The sequence below is a fragment of the Lichenostomus cassidix genome, chromosome 3, assembly GCF_008360975.1.
Source record: "Lichenostomus cassidix isolate B80296 chromosome 3, HeHo_3.0, whole genome shotgun sequence".
NCBI classification, from domain to species: domain Eukaryota; kingdom Metazoa; phylum Chordata; class Aves; order Passeriformes; family Meliphagidae; genus Lichenostomus; species Lichenostomus cassidix.
In genome coordinates this window covers 93205507-93213120 of record NC_139483.1, presented here as the reverse complement: position 1 = coordinate 93213120, position 7614 = coordinate 93205507, and the positions used below count along the sequence as shown (strand labels likewise).

Below are 7614 nucleotides of genomic sequence, written 5' to 3'. Positions count from 1 at the left end.
AGATGGTATATGTTGCCTTCTGTATAAACTTTAGCAGGACACAGAAGGAAAATATCTTCCCATCCCCAAAACTGTTTTGCTTGTTTAGATTTTCAATCAATCAAATTTTAATATTCACAATGGAGAATGAGAGTCACTTGATGTATTCTGGAAAAATTACTGTTGAAAACTTGCTGTGTTAAGAGGGGCAAGGCCAAAGATTTAAAACCAAATAAAAACCCCACCCCCAAAACCAACCAAAGAAAGATGAAGTAGGTAGAAAAAACATAATTATTCTATTTGACAAACTAATCCTTCAGAGAAGGAAAAAAACACAGAACATTTGCTCAGCCTATGTGTCAAGAAAAAGAAGGTCTGAATATTACCACAGAAAAGAAACTGGGATAACTCTTATCCAAATTATAAGTTTGATTGGTTGTTTCTACTATAGGTTGAATTCATGTAACTTTGGGAGTCATGTCTGGTATTTATAACATTTCTGCATGTTATACAGTAATGCCCTCCACCATGACATTTCTGCCCCTTGTATAGTCATTCTGAAATGTCCAAGGGAAAGTTATACTGTATTATTGCCTTTAGTAAGCTAACCAAGCCAAAATTTTAAATTCTTTTGCTAGGAGACACATTTTTCAATTCAGTGGTCATGCTCATAGCTTTCCTTGGCAGCCTCCCTCCAGTTTTTAAATCTTATCCAAACAGTTTCCGTATGTTCTGAAACCGATGTACTAGAGAAAGATTCCTTTATCCAGACACACTTGGGTAGTTTGAATAATGTGATACATGCTTTTGCAGCACACTTCTGCAAAACTTTGTGGGAAATTCAGCTGATGAAAAAACTGAACATCAAAGCCACTTTAGAAGGAAGGAACAAAGGTAGACTCCTCAGAAGCTTCTTGGAAACTGCATATAAAAAAAACAACTAAGTAAAATATGCTTATGTGGGAAAGATATCAGAAGCTAGAGCATGATTTGAAGAGTGTTATTAGTGTGAAACATCATAACAATGTATTTGGATACTTGTCTATAAATGGAGATTGACAGTTCATGGTTAAATCCATGTGTTGCTGTTCATATCACAGAAAAAACACTGCCCACATATGGAGATAACCAGGAACAGTTACAGAAACAACTCTAGCTTAAATGTGGGGCATTCACACTGCACTTGATAGTGCTAATTAGGAAGCTTTCTCCACCTTGGAGAATAAAGTTGTAGAATACACATCTCTTAAAAAACCCCAAACAAACAAACAAAACATATGGTAAATCTAATCCAGTATAAGTATCAGACTGTGGGATTCCTTAAAGAAACTGAGTTGCTAGGAAAGCTTTTAATGGCTTACAATTCAAATAGTTTTAGCATAACAAATCAGAAAGATGGAACTTATTTACTGATTGAATTCTGTGGGAAAATACTGCAGAAATGTTATCCTTGGATGTGAAAGGTTAGCGTTTTTACAGAATATACAGAAAACCCGAAGGGAATTCCAGCACAGGGAATACAAGCTCCCTTACTTATGATTTGGACTGAAGGAAACTCTGTAAAAGCACCCAGTGAATGCTCAAGGCACTCTTGCCTGTGCTCCTAAATAGAAGAATAAAAACCCAACCAAAACCCGCAGATTTAGTGACACGAAATGAATTTATTCAAAATAGTAACACCTGTTGTCTTTCATTCAAAGCCCACAATTTTCCCAGTCTCAAACTCCCATCTCATTACAGATATGCATGGGGTTTTGAACAAGGCCTTCTCATGAAAAGGAAGCATGAGATGTTGAATAAGACACTAGTCTGAAATTGGGAATAGCTCAGATTGTGGCTCATTGCTATATGGCAGAGGAGCTCAGACAAGTGGCTGATCCATGTCCATGTGTAGATCATCAGATGGTAATTTAGCATCTTCTCATGACTCCCAAATTATTACTCACTGTTTTGCACTGAAGCCTACAGTTAGGCTGTTGAAATATTTTGCCTGCCTTGTAAAGTGCATGAGCAGATCTGAGGTGCTGTCAAGGTCAGTCTTCCAATGAAAGAGAATTAATGATCTGAGTTAGTTCTGTTCCTAGGATTTTTTTCTCCACAATGTGTAACTGAAGTTATCTATGGACAGGTTGACTTTTCTTCAGATAGCTTAGGTTATAAGAGAGTAACCACACGTCAAAACAATGTTCAAGCCACACAAAATCATACACTTCTAAGGGCAATCTCTCACTTACTTCAAGCTACAGAATCCCACGTGTGTCTAGAGTCAGATAAGAAGCAACACAAACAACACCCCAGAGTAACTTAGCACAGAAAAAAAGCCCTACATCTTGAATGAAATTAATCCTATGCAACTTTACATGTTTATTCTATGATAAGAACAGCTTCTCTGGAAGGGTTGCTCTTTTCTATTGAATATAAAAGGAATATATTTTATATTGAATATATAAAATATTATTGCTTTAGCTTTGGACAATAAATATTAAATTAATTTAAATTTTAAATGTCTAAGATGATTAAGATAAATCTCACTCCTGTATCATAGTCTTCAAAGAAAAATGATCCTAGATTGTGCTGCTATACATATTGTGCTGCTATAGTTGGAGTAGCTTGGAATAATCCCAGCAGAATACAAAAATTTAGTTCCAAAAGGTGTTTTTAGGAATTTGATGAAACCCCAAATCTGCAATATCCACAGAGGTGTTAACATCATAACCTTTTCATCACTATGGAAACAAATCCAGTGGGAAATGACTGCATATTTCTTTTTAAGTACCAGTAATTTCTAACAACATAACTTCAAGTCCTCAGTTAGTGGGAACACTGTTCACAATATTTTTAATCTTACGTCACATTCAGAATGTCTTGTCAGTTTATTTATTCAAGGAAATAGCTGTCTTCATACAGATGAATATGCTAAATAAAGCATAGGTGAACTTCATATAGATATGAACAAATATAAGCTATAAAGATACAAACAGAGATAAAATTAAACAAGCTTACTAAAATACCGATATAATTGTTCACAAAAAATATTCTATCATGCTCTTTCTAAACCCAAAGACACAGAACCAGTTTCATATGCAGCTAAAAAAGAAAAATGAAATATGTGACCATAACCTGGAAGAGGTAACTGTAAACAAGTCCAGCCAAGATGTGCTGTAACAGAATTTGCCAATAAAACATGTACCACAGGAAAACCAGAACTAAAGCAGCCCTAAGTAATTTTAGTGGTTGTGGCTATAATTAAAATTTTCACATCAATATTTTCCTTAAAATAGCACAGAATTCAGATGGTCACACCACTAGAGCCACAATCAGTATTTCCCTGTCTGTCAGTAAAATCCCCTACTCTTAAACCCTCACCATTTCACTGGCAGCATGGGAGCTATTTATTTCTTATTAATTTTCCAGCAGGAGAGTGTTTGTTATGTTGTGCAGAATTCTTCATAGATTTGTCTGGGTAAGTACTGAATTGTTTTAAAATATATAACAAAATTGTGATTAATCTCTACTTTAATATTAGCCTCCAAGTCAGCAAATAGAAAAATACCTTCCCCAATAAATTTTAAAAATTAGACAGAGAGAGGGAAATGACAATATTAACAAATATGTAAATTTTGAATAGAAAAAGCTTGCGCAGTGGTGAGAAAAAAACCACAAGAGCAATTGAATAAATTAACCATAACACATGGTATGATGGCATATGTTCATAATGCAGTTTCAGAGTAAATATTTATATTCAGGGAATAAACTCCCCCTTTTTTTTTTTTTTAGCAGGAGAATAAGCAACATAACAAGTTAGTACATATCCACAGAATAAATCACAAAATAATTATATCAAATACACAGAAGTTATAAAAACTTAACAAAAACGGTAAAGAAAAAACAATTGGTACAGCTTTTGCATAATAAAACAAAACTGTAAGAAAACAGTCTTACAAAATGGAAGAAAGACTATATAAGAAAATAGTTTTATGTCAAATATACACCTGGTAATTCATTAAAAAAAGTATTGCAGAACAGTCCATTCTTATCTATATCCGGAAGTAGCTGCTGAGCATCTGTACTAATGACGTTCATTCCAGTACGTATTTTCCTTGGGGACAGCAGTGCACAGAAAAACAATGATGTGAGCACTACAATATCTCCCCACTGCAATGTTATGGTTTGTTTGTCTGATGGTTTTTAATAAAACTGTAATAATTTCTTCCATTTTCTCTGAGATCTCATAGACTCCTGGCAGCAGATACTGTATTAGCCCAGCAGCAATCTGTCTTGTTTCAGTTATGAGGAAGCATTTCATAGAAACATAAACATAAAAAGTAGATTTGTTTTAAGAGAGATCTATTTAGAAGCTGGTATTTGACTGAACATAATCAATTTATTTGTTCAGACATGCATACCTACACTGTACAGATTTTGGAGTGTTGATTCACAGATTAAATAGGTGAGTATTTACCTGAAGGTACTTTCACAAGTTGTCCACTATGTTTTTAATCACCTGATGCCACATTCTCCAAAATGAAGCCACCTGGCTTGGTCAGCTGGCTCTTAGAATTGAAGGAGAAATCCATGGAAGGGGAAGGTACTCAGAGAATTCTCACTCTCCACACTTACCAGAAAATGTATTGATGAGAAACTATTGTTTAAAATAGCCCACCTTCTAACTCAAGTGCACTCAGAATATATGCTTAGAAGCATAAGTCTGTTGGATTTCATAAAATAACTGTAAAGTCCTAGCAGACCTCCTTACCAGAGAAGAGGGTTGAGTTAAGTAAATTCAAATCAAAGTCTTGTTGGCATTTAAACAGAGTTACCCTGGTCATCAGAAAATGGTTGGCCTCAAATAGACCAGACAACGTCTTGGACATTATTCCTGAAAAGGGATGGTATATACTGGCCTGCAAAGACACCTGCATGACATCCAAAGCTGCTAGACTAGAAAAACCCTCTTCATAAAGAAGGATGCAAGCGTTTTTATGCTAGTTAAAGAATTCGACTTCAATGCCAAATCTAAGTCAACAATGTTGACTTTTATTTTCAGAACTGAAAAATGTTTCAATTAAAAATTAGGTAATTTTTTTTTTTTCACATAGAAATTAGTTAATTCAGTGTTCATGTAAGCTGTCTGTTGTGGGTTGAACTTGGCTGCCTGCTGGGTCACTATTCAGCTGTTGCCTCACTCTCTCTCCTCAAAAGGATGCATGTGTTGAGATAAAGACTGTGAGATGAGCTACCTTCAACCATCACGGGCAAAACAGATTCAACTTGAGGAAAATCTAATTTAATTTCTCATAAATTAAAAAAATGTAAGTAGTGAGGTAAAAAAGACAAAAGATAAAATACTTTCTCTCTATCCACCCCTTCTTCCTGGGATCAACTTCAGCCCTTCATTTCCAGCTCTTCTAACTCCTCCCCAGACTCAGTTGTGCCATGTGGGTGCTTCCCACTGTGGGCTGCAGTCTTACAGTATAAACCTGCTCCACCACAGGCTCTCCACGGGCTGAAGTTCCTTTGGAAAATATCCACCTGGCCCAGCATGGGGGTCCTCCATGGGTTATTGTCCTGGTTTCACCCCATCCAGCAAACAAGTACCATGCAGCCACACTCATTCCCCTGACCTGCCCCAAAATACTGGGGAGCGAATTAGAAGAGTAACATCTAGAAAACTTATGGGTTGAGATAAAGACAGTTTAATAGGGAAAGAAAAAGCCAGGCATGCAAGCAAAGCAAGACAAGGAATTAAATCACTGCTTTGCATGAGCAGGCAGGTATTCAACCATGTCCAGGAGAGCAGGGCTCCATTGATTCGCCCCAATCGAGCTCAGAGACACTTCAGAGACCAAGTCAGAGAAGTGGGTATTTGCTTTATTCGGTGCACCGGATGTGTGGGGATTGTTTCTACTAAACACACACACACCTCAGTACCCCAAAGACACAGAGTTATAGGTAAAACCATGAATATTAATTACATTCTTCAGGATAGGAGTGGTTATACAAATCATTTTTCGGAAGTTATTAATATCATTAGCATGTGCACCACGCATGCTCCGTATATCTTGGTGGTCTTTGGAGACCCCCAAAGCCTCCTCCAAGGTGACAGTCCTTCATGGGATGATTCAGCGGTTTCTGTGCTGGTTTCAAATGCATGCTTAGCTGATAAGCCATCAGGCTAGAGCTGTTACCTACAATTTGAATTTGAATTAAGAGTTCAGCCTTCAGCCCTGGAGGCTACAGACAGGCGCCTGTGCTGGTGGAAGGGGGCAAAAAGCTCAGAGTCTCACCATCACAGCTACTTCAGAAGACAAATGCCATCACTCCAAATGTCCCACCCCTTCCTCCTTTTTCCCTCTACTTCACATATGGAGCATGATGTCATTTGGTCTGGAATATCCTTCTGGTCAGTCTGGATCACCTGTCCTGGCTGTGTCTCTTCCTAACCTTCCACTCACCCCCAGCCCCCTCACCGGGGTGGCAGCAACAACAAAAACAGAAAAGGTCTTGGCTCGGTTTAGGCCCTGCTTGGCAATAACAAAAACATCTCTATATAATCAACCTTGTGTTCAGCACAAATCCAACACAGACCCATACCAGCCACTGCGAAGAAAATGAATCCTCCCTCAGACAAAACCAGTGCAACTGTGATGTGAATACCTGCTTCACCATGGCCCCGTCCAGAGGCTGCAGGGGAATCTCTGCTCTGGGGCCTGGACCAGCACCTCCCTCTCCCTCTGTTCTCACCTTGGTGCTCACGGGCTTGTTTCTCTTACCTACTTTTTCCTCAGGATTTTCTGTGTGACGCTTTGCCCTTTCTTGAATTTTTTCTCCCTCAGGTGCCCCTGCACTGGCTGTGGGCTCAGCCCTGGGTGGTTGGATCCTGCTGGAATCAGCTGTGTCCGGCTGGAACCGGCTGTGTCCGGCTGGAACCAGCTGTGTCCGGCTGGGGCAGCCCCGGCCTCCCCTCACGGAGCCCCTGCTGCTGTCAGGGCCTGGGCACCCACACCCTGGGCAGGATTACTGAATAGAGAATGCAGCACTTAGTCCACATGATGCATGTGCTGCCAGTGGCTGTAAGGGAAGCATTTCCCCTTAACCATCGTTGTTTGAGTTGACCCCAGTGGTCACAAAATTTGAGAGCCAATATCTTTCACCACAGTTTACTTAGCCTTTAGCCTTTCAATTGGTAAGACCAACAGGGATCTCAAATACTAACGGTAGTTATTTCAAAAATGTCATATTGGGACTGACCAGCTGCTTCCACGGGAGCCTGTAGACACCCATAGGGGAGCAACAAGGCGCACTTGCTGCCATCCTGACCCCAAGAGAGAGGCTGCATCCACCCTCTTGTACATGCTGATCCATTGAGTCATCCTGTGAACCCAGCCTCGCTATTTTAAGACTCCATTGAGCATACGATGTGGCCATAAATAGAAGCATGTCTGAAGGCAAATAAATACAAAATAAATTGCTCATTTTAGCTCGTTGCAAAAACTGTAGAAAATAACTGCCCTTTCAACAAGAAAGTCAAGGCAGTTTTTTGCCATTTTTAGCTAACAGTTCATCTGTTTCCTTTGAATTAAAGCATATTTCTGTACTTCGAAAGTTCTGTAATCTGAATAAATTTGAATCTAT

The 7614-nt window shown here is 38.8% G+C and overlaps 1 long non-coding RNA gene across 1 annotated transcript; it reads right to left on the bottom strand.

Moving 5' to 3' along the window:
* Positions 1-2936: 2936 nt before the first annotated feature.
* Positions 2937-6843, bottom strand: LOC146440230 (uncharacterized). The gene is made up of 3 exons (XR_014851374.1): positions 6753-6843; positions 4442-4532; positions 2937-4252 (listed from the first exon to the last, which is right to left on the bottom strand). It is a non-coding gene; the product is annotated as an uncharacterized LOC146440230 (long non-coding RNA).
* Positions 6844-7614: the final 771 nt, after the last annotated feature.